At 35.8% G+C, this 23,258-nt stretch overlaps 1 protein-coding gene across 6 annotated transcripts in view; it reads right to left on the bottom strand.

Annotated features, from left to right (window-relative positions):
* Positions 1 to 23,258, bottom strand: part of LOC111052991 (RNA-binding protein Musashi homolog Rbp6) — a 276,734-nt gene that overhangs the window by 168,186 nt on the left and 85,290 nt on the right. For all 6 annotated transcript variants that reach the window (XM_039426065.1, XM_039426063.1, XM_039426076.1 and 3 more), the window contains exon 2: positions 14,489 to 14,633. The gene's annotated coding sequence lies outside the window, so the exon portion shown is untranslated. The remainder of the gene's footprint in view (positions 1 to 14,488; positions 14,634 to 23,258) is intronic.

The raw sequence follows: 23,258 nt of genomic DNA, 5'->3' as shown, positions 1-23,258 counted from the left end.
TCAGTATTTTTGTAAAAGTCCGAATACTATAATGTTTGTGAGCTGTCAAATGACTAAATTATTGATTTAATAATCTTCATTGGATATAAAAGTTTTGATCCAAACAGAATCAAGAACTTCAGACATTAAACGGCGACAGAGAATATAGCAGAAAATGATTATTATGTCTACTATAACATTAATCACCAATAGATTAATATAGATTAGTATAGATAGATTAATCAACAAGTCTCTTGGGAACAAAAATATTCCACTATAAAGTTATATTTTAAGAAATATTCCAAGATCTCCAATTAAGCAGACGGTTTTCAATATTGCATTAGAACTACTCTAAAATTATTATGGATATGATTAATACAGCATTTCAAGAGCAGTAGAAGAAATTTTAAAATTGAGAAGAGTGGTTTCAGGCTGAGCATAATATTCTTTTCACATCATAGCCTAATCCTATGAATAAAGAACGAAAAAAAATAGTACATAGTAGTAGTAAGTATTAGCAATATATTAATAAGTGATGGTACATGATAGAGTAAACAGTATTACATAGTGTACTATTGGACGAGTATTTTGTGGATACAGTATAGTACCTATAAGTTACTAGAACCAATCATGACTGCGCGATAACTTTGTGTTGAATGATTGTTTCAGGTCAATGCACGTTCACTACTCGTCGCTGGCTACAACACAAGCGTTTGAAGCGATTAGCCGCGACACGAGGCACGTTCACGGCACACTAATCTCGTTCAGCAGATCTGCGCAGCGGTTTGCGTTTAATCTGCGCCCAACGCAAGTTTAACTTGATCCAAGTTTAGCAAGTTGGCGGCTCAAGAACTCGCTGTACTGAGATCCACTTTGTCAGCATCGGTTTGATTTGAAACATTTATGTTATATGAGAGGGATCCTGACAGTTTAGAGTGAACCACACTATAGCTTTATCTGCTGCTGCTGCTGCTGCCTAGGAAATTTCCAAACTAATTTCTCAACTACAACGATTAATAATTGGGGCTGACGGTCGATATACCGCGTTCGCTGCTGCAGACAAACTACCTGTTGGCTTCGATAATAAAATTATGAACGAGGGAGTAGTGTTTTACTACAATCAATATTGGTATAGTATAGTATATTGCATACTACAACTGTATAATCCATTCAGCTATGTATAGCTCACGCTATTCAACTATAAGAATCCGTGCTGGGATTAAAATCCTGTGACTCCAAAGATGTTGTCACTATCATTCTTCACAATAAGATACTGGAGGTACAGACTACAAGTATATTGCAATTTTTTTTGTGAGTTTTGATATAATTTGAGATTTGATATACCATTGACTAATTGACAAGATTGATTTTGAGATACTACTCTCATAAAATAGAACACTATTTACCGTATAAGCTTTTAAACGCATGAGTTTTTTCTGCCACTGTCCAAAGTACTTGGTAGCATCATTCCAAAAATGCCTTATTCCAAGTAGGTCAAGAGTCTTATTTTGAACTGTACAACTGGAATTTTATTCCGCTAGAATGTAGTTTTCTTTATTTCATGTGTTACTCAAAATCGTTATTCACAAGCGACTTATTTATAAAGAATTCTTACTAGGCTTTCAAGAACCTTTCAACATGTTCAAGGTTCTACTCTTGAAACACTATTTTAAAGACACTAATACAAGAGCTTAGAATAAGAGTCGAAGTAGTTATTTAGTGCTCGGACAAAACTATTTACTTTATTGATCACAGAAACCATGACCAGCAACCAATAAGCTTGTATTTCTTGGATCACCTCGGTTCTATCAATAAGTAACTGTAAAAAGCTATAAAGTAACTACAAGTTATTCCAGCAACAAAAATTTTCCTTAAAGTTAGTACTTTTTCATTGATAATGTACAGTAAGAGTACTGTACTACGAAATACGAGTATCAGCAAACTATTCTTGCTCTATTTAGCTGCACTTCTAGAACTATAAGCTTCCAATAGGTCACACATTGGAATAGTTCCAACATCGATGGCTTCCAACATAATAACTTAACGTACCATTCAATCTGATAGTAGAAGTGTATGAACATTCAGAATATCTCTGTGATGGCATTTGGAAAGCAGTTTAATATTTTTGGACATCGATAGTTCTGAATGTCCTATGTAGAGCTATAGGACAGGACAGTAGTGACTTGGAAAGAGTCTAAATCTTTTACAAGATATTCAATAGAAGTTTAAATAGTTTCAACATGAGTACTGTAGATTAGATGTAGTAGCTGCAAGCCGTTTCAAATACCGGAACCATTACACTATTATCAAGAATAATAGGACAATTTCAGGAAGTTCTCTAAATCTCTCCACTCAGAGGCACTCAAGAAAAAGAGACATGAAACTCGTAGTCTACTCCAGAACTAGAAGAGATAAAAGGGTTGAGAGAAGAAGAGGAGATACGGTAGAGCTGAAAGTAGTTCCGACATGACCGTTAAGGCAAACCAATGATGTTCAAACCAATCGGGCAATATTTAGAAGACTATGAAAATCGTCCTGTTGGAAACGAGAGATTTAATGAACACAAACAAAGCAGACGCGCAAAAAAGGCAGTTCCACTTCATTCGGCAAAGCCAATATCCATAAATTAAGTTGCACTGCAACAATGGCGGCATTGTTATCCATTGTGAGTGCCATTGTCGGCTGAAAGATGTCAGTGTGACAAATAACAAGAAACAATGGCAAGTTTCGGAAGCCGTATAGACAAGTTTCAGACTGAAATCACGGCGAGCTTTTCATGGAGCCGCGATTTGACTGAGGGACTGTTCAAGAATGCATGAGTGGAGTGTGAGTGTGTGCGTGAGTTTGCGCTTGCCACGATCTGTCTGCATAGATTCATAATAACGCTCTACACAAATTGAGATCATCGCCAGTTTCAAAGCATTTCTGTCATTGCTCGAACGCTTCGGATATGCTTAGTGGCGGCTTTGAGAGAGAGTGAGAGAGAGGGAGATTCAGATTCAGATTCAGAGAGAGAGAGAGAGAGAAACAACTTCCCTGGAGCAAAGGGAGGAGCGAAGAGGAAAGCCTCCCTGGCACAGGGAGAACGGATAGAAGGAAAACAGGGGTGTGAGAGTGTGAGAAGGAAACCTCCCGTGACATTCACCCTAGCTAGTGCGTGAATCTCACGTCATTGAATAATGAATAAGACAGACATGTGCATGGATGTCAGAAATACACATTCGCGTCCAAGTAGGGTCGTCAGAATATTCTTGTGCTTGGTTTTTAGTAGGATGTTGAGATTTCTTCTGTGCTGGGAGGACGTCGTTCCATCTTGGATAGTAGTCACTACGACCTTTTGTGCTGTTTCGGGAGGGGTTCTTGATTCCATAAAGACTGTAGCTATCTTGTGTAGCTAGGCAGTAAACTGGATCCTACTATACGTTTCCCAGTCATTGAACCCTGTTTTCAGGCTTGATAAGCGGGGAAATATGAATCTACAGAGCATCTTCTATCAATAATTGTTTTGAACTGAAAACTTTAAAGCTTAATATTGAAGAGAGGATTTTGAAGGAAGATTGTGAACCAACGATTGCAAGGTAGTTGTACAATACTGAGAGCCTATATGCGATTTTAAAATGTTAGTAAGGACTGACAGCTTGATTTTGAGCTAAGATGAGAGGAGTAGGCTACACATGTGCAAACTACAATCTATAATGCTTGCTAACTTCTACATTGCCTGCTAAATTGCATTAGTATTGAATAGGTTATGTTAATAAGCAACCAAATACATTATTCATAGTTTTATAAATAGAAAAACAATAGTTTTCAATTCGAAAGTAACGATAACTTTTTCCAACGGGAAAATCTTGGAAAATATATGAAATAACAGGTAACATTGTAAATTCTAATATGAAACGTGGTCTTGAATCTTACACAATGTAGCATCCATAAAATTGTATTGAAACAATTTGATTGGATCGTAATTCGTAACTCACTTGAAAAGTGTGGTGCTAAATTATTGATATTTCTCAAATACAATTATACAGTTATGTGACAAATAATGTATTATGATGATATTATCCAGTGGTTCGATTTATTTGACAACATAGTGTAGTAGTACAAATAAAAATATTAGTCTAATTATATTATATTAATAATAAGTCTTAATACCCTCTTAAATCATTTTGCCACAACATGTTTCGGACATTAATGTTCGGCAATAAATACTGTTTTATTTATTTTCAAATAACTTGTAAATGGCATAACACCAAAATCATTCAGGTGATTGGCATACAACTTTGCCACTCAGAAATTCACCACACCATACGTTCGTTACATACTATTGAATCATTCTTGCTCATTTCAGTATTACTGATTTCTCAATTTCAATATGATGCATTGTATTATATGCCTCTGTTTTAGTGGTTAGTGTCACATATAGCAGTGACACCTCCACTCTCAATTTCAGTATCACCAACGTCTTTGCTTCGAAATTTATTGTTCCTGATCTAGTGATTAGTGGTACATGTTAGTGACACCTTCATTCCCATTAAGGAATCACCAACTTCTTTGTTCTCGAATTTATCGCTCCTTTTCCAGTGATTAGTGACTCATAGATTAGTGACTTATTATGCTTCCAACCGTTTAAGCTCTTAGCTACAGACAATAACAGCATTATAGTGTGACCCACTTCAAACTGGCAGCATTTGATGGTGGGGGAGCATTGATGCTATTTATGGGAAATGATGACAGCTTCAAGTGATATTTTATTCTGGCAACATTTTATGGGAACAGGATTAACGCTTCCCGTTTAACCTATGCTGACAGTTTGAAGTGAAAGCAGCCAACCGGTTGGCCTTCAAAGAGAGGACTTAAAGTTTGCAGACAGACAGGGAGGGATGTTTTGCTCTTGCTCTTGTTCCCTGCTTGCTTGCATGCCTTTAAAGGCAGGAAGTCCTTCAGGAGAGGACCCTTCCGTCTCGAATTAGAAGGCACATACCTAGCAGCCACACACGCGAGTGAGCATTTCCATGTTTGCATAGGACCTTCCCAGCCTTTATTGGTTGAAGATGGCTGTTTGATAGTATGTATGCCTGGATCTGAATACCTTTCTAACACAAAAGTATATTTTTCACGATATATTTCATTTTCAATAGAGATATCATCGTTCTCAAACTCTTAAAAAACATCCTACTCCAATAATTATTATTGATCGAAAATTAGAAATTCAATGCTGCAGTCTATACCATACCGAAGACTCCTGCTACTGTAAATATTGATAACAGGATTAACAGCTAAATAGGAATTCGATGAGAGCCACTATTAAAAAATCATGTTCTAACCCTGGAATAAAACCCGGTACCTAGTAATTGCTAGACAGGTATGCTCACCCTTACAAATGCAAATTTCCATCTGTATCCTCCTCCAACTCTATTTTAGTCAATAAACTAATTTAATTGAATCAACTGCAGTTTCAACAATAATAATTACTAACCAGTACAAAGACTATTGTCAGTTTACACGAATAGTCAGATAACTATGATTCCTTGTGAAGCTGGGTTTTCGTTTGTGCGTGAATTCCGTCGTCGACCACAACAGGGTGAGGATCTCAGAATGGGTGGATATGTCTAAATAACCTAGAAGATTATGTTCAATTATGTTTTAATGGGGGAGTTTTGAGTTTATACTTTTTCATAATTTTAAATGGAAATTTGTTGATATTATTAGAAATGTTTGATTCTTGAATAATAAACACAAATAATGGAAAGTTATTTGAGCAGCTGTTTTAGCAGACTTGAATATTGTACGATATGAATGCCAACAATGCTTGTAGTCGTCGACTGCGGAAATTTACGCACAAACGAAAATGCAACTTTAATCATGGAGCCATCCATGGTTTTGATTGAAACTTGATGTTTTCCAACTTTCCAACCAACTCATAAATTCTAACTTGATGTTCAAAAAACGTATAAATTGAAGTCTGTAGTCTATATTGTGTGTGTGTGTGTATGAACTTATTCGTTCACTGCGTATGATATATTATTTTTTGATGATTGATATGATCAATCCATTCAGGGGTGAAATACATGATGTAATGACGTTCTCTATTCAAATCAAAATCAATCCATGTTTCACGGATAATGAAATGAAAATATTTCTAATGAATCCTGATAATGTGGATCGGAAATAGTTTCTACACAATTAGGCTAATTACCAACATTTTTACGTACTGTAACAAAAAATTCTAGAGAATTTCACTCAATTCCATTGTAACATTCTAAATTGTGAAAGCAATCAGTCTTGCTTCGTAGAGTGCTTTACTACTGAGTTTATGGCTGAATCATTACTTTTTAGTAGATTCACTATTGGAGAAATTCACTTTCTTTTCGATCTAATTGAGAAGAAACTAGAAATTAGTAGTCATTACTTTGGGTCAATTTTATTGTCCTTCATTACTATTACTATTAATGGTGATAGGTCTGACTGATTTTTGGATGCATTCGATCATTCAAGAATTAAATGGAATCTGAAGCTGGAATTCATGATGATATCGGGTCGTAATTATGCCTATTGATTACCAAATAATAAACACTATCAATTATTTTCAAACCATCTTATTTGAATAGCTCACTGGTTGATTAAAATGTAGAAATCTAATGTTTATGTGTTCACGTAAACCGACACATTAACCCCAGGCATAGAATAAACGATCTTAAAGGTTTTATCTGCCCTAGGGTTGTGTGTGTATCAAGGAAAGCATGATGATGAGAGATGAGAGATCAGCCACAGAGTTCAGAAATTTGGATTCCGAAGTAGTGGCTTTGGATGTCATAGGTCGTCAATTAGTGGAGCTGGCCTCAACTCATCCCTCCAATGAGAATTGATCCAAAGGATATCACTTAAATAATTCTGAGATACTGTTATGATATATGACGATCCATGAAGATTTGATAGAATGACCTGATATGAGGGATCTATCTGAGAATACAAGTGAGAAGATTTTCAACTCTCATTGGACAGATTCGCAACCAACTTGAAACTGTAAACACATTATCAACATTTTAATCATCTTCACCATCATCCTCATCATCATCATCATCATACACGCTCTTCTCCTCTCCTCTTCTCATTATTCTCGGCCTTTTTCTCCTTCTGCACCTTGTCCTTCAATCCCTCTTCACCATTCAATCCCTTAATTACCTCCACCTCCTCCTTTTTCTCTTACCCCACTCTACCATTCTACACCTCCATCTCCTCACTCTCCTTTTCTTCTTCTCCTCCACCACCTCCTTTTTCTCCTTCTCCACCATTTCCTCCTTCTCCTCCTTTCGCTCCTCGTCCTTCAACTCCTTCTTCTCCATCATCTCCTTCTTCTCCTTCTTCTCCGCCATCTCTTCCTTCTCCTCCTTCTCCGCCATCTCTTCCTTCTCCTTCTTCTCCGCCTACTGCTCCTTATCCGCCTTCTGCTCCTTCTCCGCCTTGTCATCCTTCTCCTTATTTTCCACCTTCTCCTACACCTGCATCTCCTTTTTCTCCTTCTTATCCTCCATTTTCTCCTTCTTCTCCTCCTTCTTCCCCTTCTGTTCCTCCTCCTTCTCCTCATTCTCCTTTTTCTCCTCCTCTCCCGCCTTCTCCTTTTCCTCCTTCACCTCATTTTCATCCTTCTTCTTTTTCTCCTTTTCCTCCTTCTCCTTCTCCATCAAGATTATCAAGAGTTCATAACTTATGAGTTACCTTGATCTCAGCTATGTTTGATCTCAATAGTATTGATCTTCAGTAATAGTAATAGATCTTCATAGAAATGGCACTTAATGTTTGATATCAACCAGTAAATCCAGTAAGGATCTAGAGAATATTAGAAGTAGTCACTACTAGTAGAAGTATCTAACGAGTGGATATTTATATTCACCAAACTTCAAGCATGGCCACATCATCATCAATTGGCACGTCGTATTTAAATTAGGGCAATGTAAAACGGATTTCGCAGAAGAGCTATTTAAACGAGATTGGATTGTACGCCCTGTGACCTCTTTGCGTGTACGCAACGGGCAAGAGGTTGCAACCTTGCGTGGGAGCAGCCTCACTGGATTAATAAGAATGGAGCGCTTTCCACAGTAACAGCAGTATCACCAGTAACAGTAGCAACAGTAGCATCACAAGCAGTTCATTCCAATTTAGCCACAGCTACCCACAGCGGACCATGAATCCTCAGCTGAACCGGCTGAGTGGGGGAGAGAGAGGCAACAGCCAATAGAAAGACAGCTTGTGAAAAGCTTTCCACAATGAAAAGCGACGCACACACGCTGCTGGATTCATCCCTGAGTTTTCGTCTTGGAAAGCGGTGCTTGGGAAACTTGGCTCAACAGTGGTAAAACCATTAGTATTCGCGATACTGCTTGGAAAAAGGTACTCAGCTACTTTGAACTCGCGAATTGAAATCGCGAAAAATTCTCATTTGTCGAAAATTGAGGATTTACATGCGAGAGCTGCATGTTCGCCTTCTGAAAATTCGTGAATGAGTTGACCATAAATGAAGAGAATTGTCTGGAATGGAATTACATTCTCAACAATTTGTTCAGAAAATGTTATCCATTCTCACCTCCATTTATTTCGAATATTTGTTTGCTGAGAACACGTGTAATGGGAATGAGGGGACGTGTATAATACGGGATTAGGAATATTCATATTCAGATTCCTTTATTCATGTGATTAACAAAACAATATTTGACTTACATTCTAGTGTTGGAAATGAATACGGTATCAGTGAGAGTGAAATACCATGATGACTCATCTCATATTAACCTACAGTTTAAAAAAATTCTACAATAATTTTTTTCAGAAACGTAACTATGAAAAAGGATAATATAGGGGCAAAAGGGAAGAATGAAGAATATTAGAAGGAGAGAAGTAACGAGGAAAGAATGACAAGGAAAGTAGTACAGACCTCACATCGATTTCGAATTTCAAAAACTCATTGAGAAAAAACTGAAACCTTTGAATTTTTCCTAATGTCTTCATTCACGATACAAAAATAAGGTTGCAATTAATTTCGAGAGATCCCAGTCTACTTCTGCTATCATCACGTGCTCCATTTAATTCCATCATCAGTTTTTTCTTTTAATTTTAAGACACTTTGCACCAGGCTTGCGGTTCAGTTATTTTTAGTCGGTAAAAAGCCTTTCGCTTACCCACTCTTCCATTTCTACTTACACTATGTTTCTATCTTACTTCGTCTCACTCAAACTCTCTCACACTATCTTTTATTTTCATCTACCAGTCGATCTTCTTGGAGAATCTCTTTTTCTTCACGTTTTTTTAAGAAGACTGGTACTCTATTTTTTTGGTGCTCACTGACTTCTATGTCGATGAACTTTCTCATTTCCTTTTTTTGCAGGTGACTTCTTGATTCTCATCTCCTTCATGTTCTTGTTCTTCTGCTTCTTTTTCTCCTTCTTCTTTTCCTTCGTCTTCATTCGTCGTTCTTTTTTCTTTCTCCGTTTTTGCCCTCGTCGTCTTTATTTTGAGTGCGCTGACTTGACGACTACTGCATTCCAATCAGTTGGACTGAGAGATCCATTTATCACAGACGCCAATAGGAGTGCACTTCTCAATCTTCTCAGTTGGCTTGTCTGCACTATCATGACTTTTTCATTTTTTCACACTTCACCTGTCTATTTCTGTTTGTGATCCGGATTCAACTAATTTTATTCTAAAAAGTGTGAATTGAATAGTCACTGAAATTTTCGTTACAAATTTACCAACTCTACTAATCTTTTTTTCTGTTTGTGATTCATAATTTACTCAATTGATTGGAGATCACTGATCAATATTTTTAGAATACTTCGTGCTTCCTCAATAAGATATTATAATTATGAAGTGGGCCATGAGTATCATATTTATTTTTCTTTTTCAATTCCATATCAAATCTCTTTTAAAACATATATTCCTACACAAGGTGCTGGAACAATAAACTAAATCAACAAAGGGATCTTCTTCATAACACATTGATTAATTTGGTTCACTAACTTCCCCTCCAATTAATTGATTGATGAAGTTTGAGAAGTTTTCCTCTAAATAAGTGATCGATGGAGTGGTTCAAGATGTAATAACTTGTAAAGCCCTTTGGGGTGATTATTTTCTCTATTAGAATTCTTGGCCTTATTTTCTTTGATTAGTGATTTTATAGCGATATTCTCATTATGTGTGATCAGTGCATTCTCTAGTGATTCCAGCAATCCATCTACGCTTCGTATATAAGTTTATATAACTCCATCTTCCAAACATAGTTTCAGTTGAATGAGAAGACCATAGATTCATTAAAAATTGAAATACCAAAGACATCATTATCAATCTCTCGTGAACTAAAACCATAGAATGAACAATCTATTCTCTATTGCATTGTAATTCTCTGCTGAACTTTAAGTGAAGAGCAGCAGTATTAGCCTACTGGATAATTATACATATCCATATTTTTCCATCTTATAACACAATACTATCTATTGCTTTTTGATTGCAATATATGATAATATTCTCAAATATATTTCAAATAGAATGCTATTATATTTTATTCAAAGGAAATGCAATCCATTCATAATTTACTCCATCATACATGTTGCTATGATGTCAATTGCAGTGCGCTAACTATCCTCAAAACCAAATAAACACAAAATGCACATATCATCCAGAAATAAAAGGATCATCAGATGAGTCGTGGCAATCTGTTCTGCCATTGGTTAGTCACATCGACATCGGGACGCTCCATTGGTCAATCAATCGATTCGACAATAACAGTTCAGGAAACGTATTGCCATTTAGGATTGGTCGATTGAGCATTTGAATGAGGGATGAGTCGATTCCTGGCTTCCTCCCCACACTAACATTCACTTCAAACTGTCAGCATTGGAGCAATGGAAAGCCTTGGTTTCATTTACAAGGAATGCTGACAGTTTTAAGTGAGATCTCTATAGTAACATATGCGTGTGTGTTTGCGTGTGTATTTGCGTGTAATCCGACCGTTAATTAAAGCTGACCTTATGTGTGTGTGTAACAATGTTGCAACGCTGGGAGAGAGGAGGAAATTGGAAAATCCGTACCGATGAATAATTGTGTGCCGAAAAGGTATTTTTGCTGCCCTAAACCCGAAATAAAAAGGGTCGAAAGGTCAAACCGAGTCGGAACGCATCAGCTAAGTGCATGTGGATTGGTCCGAGTTCTATCTTTGCACCTGAGTTTCGAATTGGGCAAACAATGCAACCTGTATCGTAGGGGATTGTTCTGTTTTCACAGATCAGCACTCCTGTTCCGTTTGTTTAGTGATGTTTTGGATTGAATCTAGACGTTTCTCCGATTATTGTTTGTCTCTATTGTCTAGTCTCTAAAATATCTGTAAATCTCTCCACCGATGATAACTAATGGACTGTTATTAATTCAAGTCCAGTATCTTTGGCTAACACAGTTTTTGAGGTACTTTTAATCATAATTAATATTAATCTTTGTTTGATCAGTCTTTCAATTTTTTTCTTCCACTCTACAAAAATATTAGATCGATTGAAATACGTACTAATTCAGTATTCAAGAAAAATAGTAATTTGGACTGATAAGGCCAGTTTTTGTGTGAACCCGAGCATCATTAATGCAATTCCCAATTATGATCGTTTGTATTTATAAGTTTAATTGTTTAAAATGTTTTTTATTGTAACAGATACATTTTGAATAAGGGAGCACAGCTACTCACTGGTACTGCACTATATAATATACAGTGTAATACATTCAATTGTATTCCTGACAATATTACTTCAAAAGTGAAAACAAAATGCTAAATTGTTCAATACTATCTATCCTATCGTTCCTATGAATCACTAACTCAATTAAATTAAGTATAATCCAAGATTTTTCATGAATATTGTTCTTCAAATAAGTATTCTTCTCTAATAATCTATATTACTGTTTAATTTTATTAGTAGAGCTGATAAAAATTTGGATCGAGATCAAATAATTTGATTTCACGAAAACCATAAGCTCCCGTCCCAATCTGACAATAATAATGATTAGTGCAGACTTCACAAAATTGATTTCATAGCAATCTTCGAAAACTTGTCCAATAAATTGTGGTCGGAAATCTCGTCCAAGCCGAACAAACATGGATAGACACATAAGGAGAAAAGTCAAAAATGAGGAGAAAGAATGGAGCAGACAACAAGAGAGAGCAGAAAGACAGTGAATTGTGGATTGTTCGTAGCTGCAAACTGAATGTGACTGCCGCTTTCGATAGCAATTTGTTGGCAAAACCTCCTCAGGCTTCAGACTGGCTTTTCATATCCTTTCCCCACAACCCACATACATAACATCATCGACTTCCATACACAATAATGGAACATCAAGTGATTGGAGTTTATCGTTGATTTCGTGGAGACGTTTTGACAAATGGAATGATGTACTATATTGTAATGGATTGAATGGTTTTTGAGGTCGCAATATCGATCTAGCATTCACAATCTTGTAATTCAATGAGAGATTACATGTTGTGGAGTTGTTGGAAACGACCAAATTGAATAGTTTTTCACCTTGAATAAGGAAAATTCTGGTAGAAACTCGGTGGGTGAGGAATTTGTATTGAGGAAAAAAATGAAGTTGAATAACATTTCCATTAGAGTGTTATGTGATGTTATAATGAAATTGAAGAAAAATTCAAATAAAAGAAGAAATATTTCATCTCCAGAGATAGAATGGAAAATGGTCAACTGACGGTTTTTACGTAATCTATTTGAACGCAATGAAATGGAAGATTATTGGGGTCCTGTATTGGTCTACGTTTCAACGTTAACGTTTAAGGTCCGGTTGCACAGCAGCCGGTTAAATTTTAACCATTAAATAAAACTATTTACATTCAAAGAAATAATAATACAAACACAAGCATACAAACATCAAACAAAATACCCTCAAATTAGAAACTCCTCTTTTCTATATGGACATATTTCTATTAACATCTTTTTTATGGCTCTTTTAAAATTACCCACTTCTAGCTCTTTTAAATGTGCAGGAAGCTTATTATAAGCTCTTATACCGAACTCCTTAAAACAGTTCAATGTATTTGTATAATTGCACTGGTTCACTATAAGCGATTCAGAATTTCTAGTGTAATGGTTGTGAACGTTGTTATTTACAGAAATACTTGCTAAATTAATTTTCACATACATAAGACATTCAAGAATGTAAATAGCTGGTACTGTCAAAATCTTGAATTTTTTAAATAAATCTACACAGTGAAAACGACTATTCACATTACAAATGACCCTTACTACTCGTTTCTGTAACACAAATAGTTTATTTACATTCGTATCATTACCCCAGGCAAAAACAGCATAATACAAATGAGAATGAAGATAAGCAAAATACACTGAAATTAAAACACTCTTATCAACAATGAACTTCAATCTATTTAACATAAAAATTCCCTTCGACAGTTTGCCACATAATATTTTGATGTGTAAGCCCCATTTTAAATTGCTTTGAACTGTAATACCGAGAAACTTTGCATTGTCAGGTTGTAATCTAAATCCAAATTCCAAAAGTTGAGTTTTGTCCTTATTAAGTCACAATGAATTAGAAGCTGTCCAATCTTCAATTATTTCATCAACCGTATGTAAGCTACCAGAAAGACTATTATTTTTTATTTGAACAGCCAAATCATCAGCAAACATAAATGGTTTTACATTTTTACAACTGATTGCTGGAGGAAGATCATTAACATATATAATAAAGAGGATAGGACCTAGTGTGGATCCCTGTGGAACACCTGATAACACTTTTAAATAATTAGAAAAACACCCATCATAGAAAACAGTTTGGTGTCTATCACTCAAGTAAGAGGCAATTAAATTGGTTGACATGTCATCAAAATCATAGAATTTGAGCTTTTGTAATAAGATGGGATGAGATATTATATCAAAAGCTCGGCTCATGTCATAGAAGCTGCTTAGTAGATTACACTTCTCATCAATAGAATAGATACAGTTTTCCATGAATTCAGATATACCGAGCCTCACAATACAGTGCAACCGAGCCTCTGTGTTTGTATACATAATCCTGTCATTAGTGTCGGATAAATTATTCATTGATAAAACTATTAATGATTAATTCTCACGGTTGAAATTTAACCGGCTGTTGTGGAGCCGACACTCAGTGTTTAATACAACTTTTGTGCCAATAATAATATTTCTAGAAGACGAGAAGAATTGAATCGAAAATCCAGCGGAAGAAAAAATAATCAAACTCACAAAATAGTAGGGTTAAATGCAATCTTTCTGGCAAATAATGATTATACAATTAAATATTTCATGAATGTGAATGAAGTAGCAATAAATAATTATACTAATTTTATCTATTTTAGTAGAGAACTAGAAAAAGAACTCACAGCAAAATTCAGCCGAATATAACGATCGATGATTCATTATAACAATGTTAGATTTTTGAGCAAATAAGGAAAATTTGAGTAGACAATCAGCGGAAGAAAGATTATTGTACTTACAGAAAAATATAGAATCAGGTCACTGGGTCGATTTGAGGAGAATGTTGAAGAAGTAGCTACTAGTCCAAAAGCCTTGGCTTATGCTTTGCTTCACAAACACTCACTAAACGAAACTCAGCGTAGCCAATCCTTAATGTTTTCAAACCTGCAACAAATAAAATACATTAAATTAATTTCATTTGTTCATGATTTCAATGCTGACAGTTCTCAAAATATTCAAATGTTCAGATAATGTAATACTTTGTAGTATCGACAAATTGGGAAATTGCATATTATAACACAAAACTTTCCCCATTGCACAGCACGTATTATAATAAACCAGTATAATTATAGCTGCAAGTATTATAATAAACTTACCCATCTTTCATAAAATGCTACCTACAAGGAATTGTACACAACTATAATATTATATACGTGATCGTATACTACAAGTTAGTTAGTAACATAGGGTATTGAATAAACTCTAGAAAATATAAGAAAAATCCTGAATGTTTAATCTCGAATCAATCTAGGACAAGGTGGGATTCTTCGTTTTCAATACCGAGTTGCAAGAGTTGTACTAATCCAATCCTACCTTTCCTCCAATGGAATTGTGGCAGTAATCCCAAGGATAGAATTGAAGCAAAATATTTGTTATTCCGCGGCAAACGAAAACAAAAGAATTCGCTATGCGGTAACAATGGATGAATGGAATGGAAATCACTGAGAACTATATCTGTAACAGTTACTTTGTATACTGGTAACAGTGACTGTGTGCAGTAACAGCTATTACTGAACGTAGCTCAGTAGGTGCTCTGGTGCTCATCCGGTGTGAATAGGATGTAATGGATGTATTGTTTTCTCGTTTAATGTTTTAATTGCAAAAGTAGCTACGTGTTCTATGCATGAAACGAATCATGACTGATATTTTGCTCATTTAGTAACAATATTTTTGGAAAAGGAATTCTATTCCGAACGGGAAGTTCAGAAGTCTTGATAACTGAATAAGAAATATCTGAGAAGTAATTGATTCAACAGTAACAGGTTTCTCCATTGTTTTTCAGGAAAACATATTCACGTTTTCCAATGATTAAAAATTATTGTATTTCTGTTGTTGGTGATTTGTGGTAGGTGACCTGCTGATCAATCATTGGTGCCCACAAAATAATAACATCAATTTATAATTTCCTTCTTATGTGAGTTTCTCTTCTCCTTTAATACGACGATAATAATAGTTTACTATCTCCAAATTTCTACTCCTATTATTATCACAGCCATCATTCAGTTTCATCAATGCTATTTCATTGAAATGTAGGATATAAATATTAAGTTAGAGAAGTATACAAATTACGTTGTAATTATCCAAAGAGAGTGCATCATGGTCAAGCATCAAACTGTACTGGAATATGATTAGTTGACGGTGTCTGAAGTTGAAGCACATTTTTCAACAAAATGAAGTTTTAAATAAATGTCATCAGCCAATGGGAGCTAAGTGTGGGTGTGGACTTGTAATATACACTTCAAGGACACTAGCGTGTGATTGGTCGATCTCCCACTTGAAGTTGGAAGGAATCTACCAAAAGAATTCGAGAGGGGCGTTCCGTGAACAAACTGCACCTTCCTCAAGTAAATTCCTTTATTCTAAATTTGACTGATCTGCCTGTGCATTTATAACTATTTGGAAAAAGGAATATTGATGAAGTAATATACTTCTGTATTAATATTGATTTGGGAAGTGATTATTGAATATTTAAATAGAAAATATGGATCTTTGGTATTTTAATAAAATCCCTTCCGAAGCTTAGCATTCTTCAGCTCCTTCAGTACATAGAAGAACCATAGAGAGGAGATAGCATAGCTCATAATATATTTCATCATAGCTTATGAATAGCTTATGCTATTATATTTACTTTTTGGTGTAACTGGAAAGCTATCAGTATACTAAAAGGTAATAAGGTAACTAAGGAGTATATATTAATAATATTTTTATATTATTTTTATATTAATATTATTAATATTATTATATTTTTATATTATTAATAATATATTTTCCAACTAGCGACGCATATTGTGATAATTTATTTTGAATCAATTGATGTCGTTGAAAAAATAGGTAAATAGTTAATTTGAAGAGCTTGTTAATTCTGATTTCTAAGAGATATAATGGCCATAGGCAGTATTCTCGTAGTAATAACAAAATAATTTGGGTTACTTGAATCATACAGTGAACCATAATACCTAATACGTTGTTCCTTTCACAATAGAATATCACGAACAATATTAAACTCATCGGAATATAATTCCGAAACTACAATGGCTGTAAACAAGCACTCAAACTTTAATGTAACCTAGGTTAGTATAGTATGCATTGCTAGCAATTATTTTCAAAGGGCTTAGTGAAAAGCAATTGCAAATTACCTGCTGTACAGTATATTTATGTTCAGCCTACCTCATCACATAAAGTACCTATATATAAAGGGTAAATCGTTATTCAGAAAACCAGGAATTTATTTCCATGGGTCGAGTGTATGTAGTATGGGATTCAGTTTGAACTTTCAGTTCTGGTTAGATGGGAAACGTTGGTATTATTAATAGGAGATTGTGACAGTTTAAAGTGAATATCGCTATGGAACACACGATGCCCAGGTGTTCCAGAGAAGCTAAAAGGTTATTAATTATGGCATCGGGGGAGTAATCTTCCCCATATTGCAGCCAGAGAATACATAACTCTTGAAGCGCGGACAAGAGTGTATGTTGTATGGCGAAACCCGCAATAAGAATATGGGGCTAGCTTTATCATTTATGTGATCACTCTAACCTTACAATGCTTCTTTTGCCTACTACTGGTTGGGAATTCAGTAGCTATAAAATGTTGTTCCACATCCATCATTGAAACAGAAATTAATAGAGTAATATTATAACTAATTATTATACTACTGCTATTACTCTAACTAGTGTAATTAATGTAATATTATAATGAATTGTTTTTTAAATGAAAATGGAATATCAAATTTTGTAGCCATCACTATCTGTACCCATCAGTGTACACATCAGTATTTGTGCAATTGAAATATCCTATCTATCTCCATAGATATGGTCTGCAGAGAATTTTGAATAATTATTATTGATCATGGAATACTTTGCATCAATATGTGAAACCCAAGTTCTGTTTCGGAGAAAACTGATATGATCTGAGCCCCTATAGTGATGTTCTATTCCCATAGTATTGTTCAATTGACCCACACTACTCGAGTAATAAGCAAATGTCCATATTTTCATAAAACACAAAATTCCACATGGATATCATCGAACATCAATAGTACACTAATGATAAACTAAGCCGTGTCCATACTTAACAAATGTTCGACATAAATGTTCGGCAAAATGTTTGTTGAGGAGCTCAGGGACAAACATTTTAAAAAGTTTGGACAATCATTGTTTGTCAAAAAAATTTACTGTTTTTCTAAACATTTTCAGTGTTGACAGCTGTAAAACATGAAACCTGTTCATCCCACTTACAAATATCTTGTTTGGTGTCTCGTCCACACTGGCCACGGGCATGAATTGTTTGTCAAACAGAATAAAATTTGTCCAAACGTTTTCAACAAACATGTTTGTCGATCATTTGTTCAGTGTGGATACGGCTTAAGCTTAACTTCTTAATTTCAATTTTTTAGTACCTGACGATCAATCAGCATAAAACTTCTTAATTTAAATTTTTTAGTACCTGACGATCAATCAGCATAATAATTGATAATAATAACGGAAAAATTCAATACAAAAATCTCTTTGAAACAGAGACGAACACAATACGAGTTCATACATGTAGCGAATCACTTTGATCTCCACCCATCCATTCAAATAGCTCTGTACTACACAATAATTTCACAAAGCTAATGCACATGATCAGGACCAACCTATTTCGAAAAAAGCTCGTTAATTAATTCCATCAATAGATGTTGATAGTGTCAATTAACCACTGACAAATCCAGTTCACCCACTGATTTTGAGAGGATAGTGTTCATTTGTCAGAGTGTACTCGAATTCAGTGAGTACTGCAGAGAATGAGTGAGTACTGAAGAGAATGAGTGAGTGATTTCAGTGAGTGCTAGTTTCAAATCAAATACGTAATGCATTTGGGAAGCATAATTTTCATTTTTCTCGTCGTAGTGTATGGTATGTAGATATGTACTGCATACAACAGTACGACATGTAGATGTACTCTATATAGTCATACTGCTCAAGACATTACTGTATAGCTGTGTACTATTCAGTAGTATGGTACTACTGCTTAGAACTATTCTGTATATCACATTGTTTAATGCTGTACTGTATTTGGTAGATCTGCATAGTGCATAGAGCAGATAGATTGGTATATCTGTATAGCTATTCTGCAAATAAATGTACTGTGTTTAGTAGTACAGTATAAAGATATACTGCATTTAGCCGTACTGTGTATAACCGTAGGCTTGCCATTGTCTACGTCACTTGAATTTAATTGGCTGCCGCTGCGGTGCAGACTTTTCAAGCAACTGTCTCACTTCATTCTGTCAGCATTGTTTGAATGGGAAGCATTGAAGTGGAATACTGACAGTGCAAATTGAGTCCCGCTACAGCACTTGTCCATATTGCACGTTCTGCATTGAAATTTGTGAAAATGGTGGAATTGTCCTCTCAGCGAACACTCAAGTCGGCCACACTTGTATGATTTAATTAGGACATGGGCTTGTGACAGTGGCTTGTCTGCTTGGGTAGGACTGTTTTGGGAATGGACTAAAATACCCTTTGTAGAGAGGATTCTCAGTTGCATAAATTGGGGAGGGGATAGTAGAGTGGTCTACCAAAAATACTGGAATACAAGAGAATTAGTACACTAGACTACTAGAATGCTGGAAATATTAGGTTGGGAGAATACAATAAGAGATTACGGAATACTGGAATACTAGATCATTAGTACACTAGACTACTAGAATGTTGAGAATATAAGGTTTGAAGAATACAATAATAGATTACGGAATACTGGAATACTAGAGCATTAGTACACTAGGCTACTAGAATGCTGGAAATATTAGGTTGGAAGAATACAATAAGAGATTACGAAAACATGATTATACTAGTCTTATAATTCAATGTTAGTAGTCTACTATACCAAAGTTCGTGATAGATATCAGAATCTTTGGGTACCCTTGCCCAAATTGGAGGTAAAAGTTTTCCCCAAGATAGAAATGGATTCGAAACAAGGTTAGTTGAATATAAACCTAGTTCTCCAAAGGAACAAGGAGAAGCTACAAACAGCACTCAACGTTGAACCTGATATTTGATTCAGCAACTGATAGATTTGAATGTGTATAATGTTTCAAGTCAGACAATACAACAAGATTCAGCTATTATGTAATCGAGTAGCTTATATAGAGTTGATAGACTAGATGCAGTTCACGTTTATGACGTTATTTCTTATCAATATAAAATACATAATGAATAGCAAAGTATTAAAGACAGCATTTTATTCTAAGAATAAAGATCAATCAGATCGAATTATTCTACATTTCAAAGTCTAATGTAAAGTAGGTGGGTAATTCAAGTAGTCTATTGACAAAATTCTGCGATATCCTGCATAATTCTCAACATAAAATCATCAATGACAAGTTTTTAAAGTTGAAATCACCATAAATTACTAGTTCGAGTACAAAAATGTGTTGCATGGGGATTTACCACTTAAAACTCACACGATATAAGGTGGGACCACCCACCCTTTTCATTCACTGTAAGCGGCCTAAGGTAGCAGCTTAGCATGTTGAGTCATGGCTGCAATGCCGTCTGTCTCATTAAGGGTTTGGAGGGTATTGAGGGGTACAAGGGGGATATTGAGGGGGTTTTAGCGATTAGACGGATATAAAACACCCGCCAAGCCACTGCACCAGAGTTCCGACACTGGCAAGCAAGTACAACATTGGCACATTACACGAAGCATGACTACTAATCGGATTTGTCCAGTGTACTCCTCCTCCTCCACTACCTTCCACTCCTCCCACAACTACTATTCCTCCTTTTCCTCCTCCTCTCCATCAGCTGTCCCTCCAGGCTTCCTATCCCTCAAGTTGGCGACACTGAGGCAATTCTACTCACTCTTCGATCTGTCCCTCATTCACTTTTAACCCTTTCCTCCTCATCCTTCTCCTTCTCCTCCTCCTAATTTTCCTCCTCTTTACTCTCCCACTCCTCCTCCTACTCCTCATCCTCTTCCACCTTCTCTTCCACCTCCTGTTACTCCTCTACTTACTCGTACTCCTCACCATCATCCACCTTCTGATACTCCTCCACCCCCTGTACCTGCTCATGTCACACTCCTCCTCATGATACTCTTCCTCATCCTTCTCTTTTTCCTCCTGCATTCCCTCTTCATCCACCCTCCTCTCGATCACTCTTCTCCTGCTCACCTTTCTCCCCCATAACCCCCACAAAGCTACAATGTCGACAAACAACAGTTCCTCTCCCCTTTCCTTCTCACCAACACGCATGCACACACCCCGTAGCGTGGCGGCTAACTCACTTTCCTCTGTTGAAAATCTGGAGGTTTTCATTTTCCGATCGTTTCATTCTCCAACCTTTCATTGTTTCAGTGGTGAAGTTTATCTCTTAATCTTCCTTATTATGATGAACCATGGTCGCCTCAAGGTGAACAGGTTATGATAATGCTATTGCTAAGTGAAACAGAAAACATAAGTTTTTGGAACCAAATGCTCTCTTGAAGCAGTTGCAGATACTTTTTCCAAATATCCGCTAGATTCTAGTCGTTTAGTTTCAACTCTGACGTAGAGTGTAGAATGAATCTTCCAAATAGAAATTAGTGTAGAATAGGTTCAGTTTTCTAAATATGGATAGTTTTCTCAAATATCCAGGCCTATCGTTAGCCCATCCCACCAAGAATGAAACTTCAGACATTTGTGAGAAGTATAATATTAGCTTGCATCGTATTTTGGTTAACTTATTTCTGAAAGAAAACACTGAGTCGTACTCAGGGAAAACTTTGTAAGATACATCCCAATTGCAAGAAGAAAAACTTAATTGAGCACGAACCATTCGTTTTGAAAGGATAGTTCATGTGATTTTAAGGAACACATATTAATCAATCTCAGTCCTTTGCCATACATTATCAACGTTTCAAATATTTTGCGTTTCAATTTTCAACTATCCGAGCAATACACTTTCAAAAATTTCAAAACTTTGTGTTTCTCTTTATAAATTCCTGCATAAACGTCATTGAATTCTGATTCTAGCATCACGAGGAGGAGGTCATGAAAATTAAAGTATGTAAAAAGGTATGACAATTGGAAAATGTCAGTGAATATCGTTTTTATTTTGACAGAAGTCAATAAGATACAGCAGTAGACGTGATGAAAAACGAGAAATTGAAAGTGTGGGAGTGAAATGTGATATATATCTTGAACGTGTAGGAAGAGCGGTATAGATTATGTTGTGGGTACCTTTACAAGGGTCATATGGCAAGTGAACTGGAAACGTTGATGGTCGCCATAGATTAGTGAGCGCCGACTTCTAGAGCCCAGAAAATTCAACGGGAAAAACATTTTTTATCGAAAGAAACTGAGTGGCCAATCATCAAAAGGAAAACAACTTCCGACAGGCCAAACACTCCAACAGCAACGGAACTGCGAGAAGTAGGTGGAAATGGAAAGAAGATAATACTGCGAGAAGAGAGGAAACGAGGAGGAACGAGGAGTAGGTGGAGGCGGGATAGGAAGAGGAGGAGGAGGAGGAAAAGAAGGAGAAGAAGAAGAAGAAGAAGAAGAAGAAGAAGAAGAAGAAGAAGAAGAAGAAGAAGAAGAAGAAGAAGAAGAAGAAGAAAGAGGAAGACTGGAAGAAACTCGAACAACAGGCGAACTGAGAGAACTGAGAAGAATACGGAAAAGAGGATGAAAAATATGAAGAAGAGAGAAATAAGGATGAGAAGGAGAAGAAACAGGAAAAGGGAATGAATCGATAGACACTAAAACCACTCTGCCAATCGAGTGAATCTCCAGGGAGCTACTAAGACTGGCCGGCGTTTTCAATGCCTGACAAATAGAGATAGGCTACCAGACAATTTTCGGCCGCCCAACTTGAGATGAACGCGATTTTGTGACCATTAAACATTTTACAGCCTAGCTATTAGGTACTCGCTGCAGATATTCATTTAATTTGCATAGGCATTTCCAAAACATTTGAAACTCACAGGATTTTAAGGATACAGTATTGTAATAGGATTATTATTACTGGTTATGGTGAGATGTATATTATCCAGTACAAAAATATTGTCGAATATTATAAACATTTTTGTTGCATTAAGTGTGTATTGTTCGATTTTTTAGTTGTGTTCTATCTATACCATTTATATTGAATTCTACCTTATCAAAAATAAGTAATTATATTCAACAGTTATCAATGTAATTCATACGAATGTGATAAACTTATTTCCCAATTAGGTCACTCCTTGTTCCAATATGGAATAGAATTAGGGGGGGGGTACCTTTGACACGCACTTTAATAGAATATTTACCCTGCAAAAGCATTTGATTAGAGCCGCTCTAAAACGGCCTAGACTGTATCCAAGCAGGAATTTGTTTGTTGAATTTGGGGTTCCAACGCTACGACAGGTCTTTGTAGGGAAAATCATTACACATGCCAATAGAAATAATCAGCATCTTACTTTGAATACACATTTACACAACCTTCGTCCGTCTGTACTAAATCCTTATACTCGAAACTTTACAAGATTAACTATAGATAAACATCA

The sequence above is a fragment of the Nilaparvata lugens genome, chromosome 4, assembly GCF_014356525.2.
Source record: "Nilaparvata lugens isolate BPH chromosome 4, ASM1435652v1, whole genome shotgun sequence".
Taxonomy (NCBI): domain Eukaryota; kingdom Metazoa; phylum Arthropoda; class Insecta; order Hemiptera; family Delphacidae; genus Nilaparvata; species Nilaparvata lugens.
The sequence above is the reverse complement of the archived record's forward strand: the minus strand, read 5'-3'. Positions and strand labels throughout refer to the sequence as shown.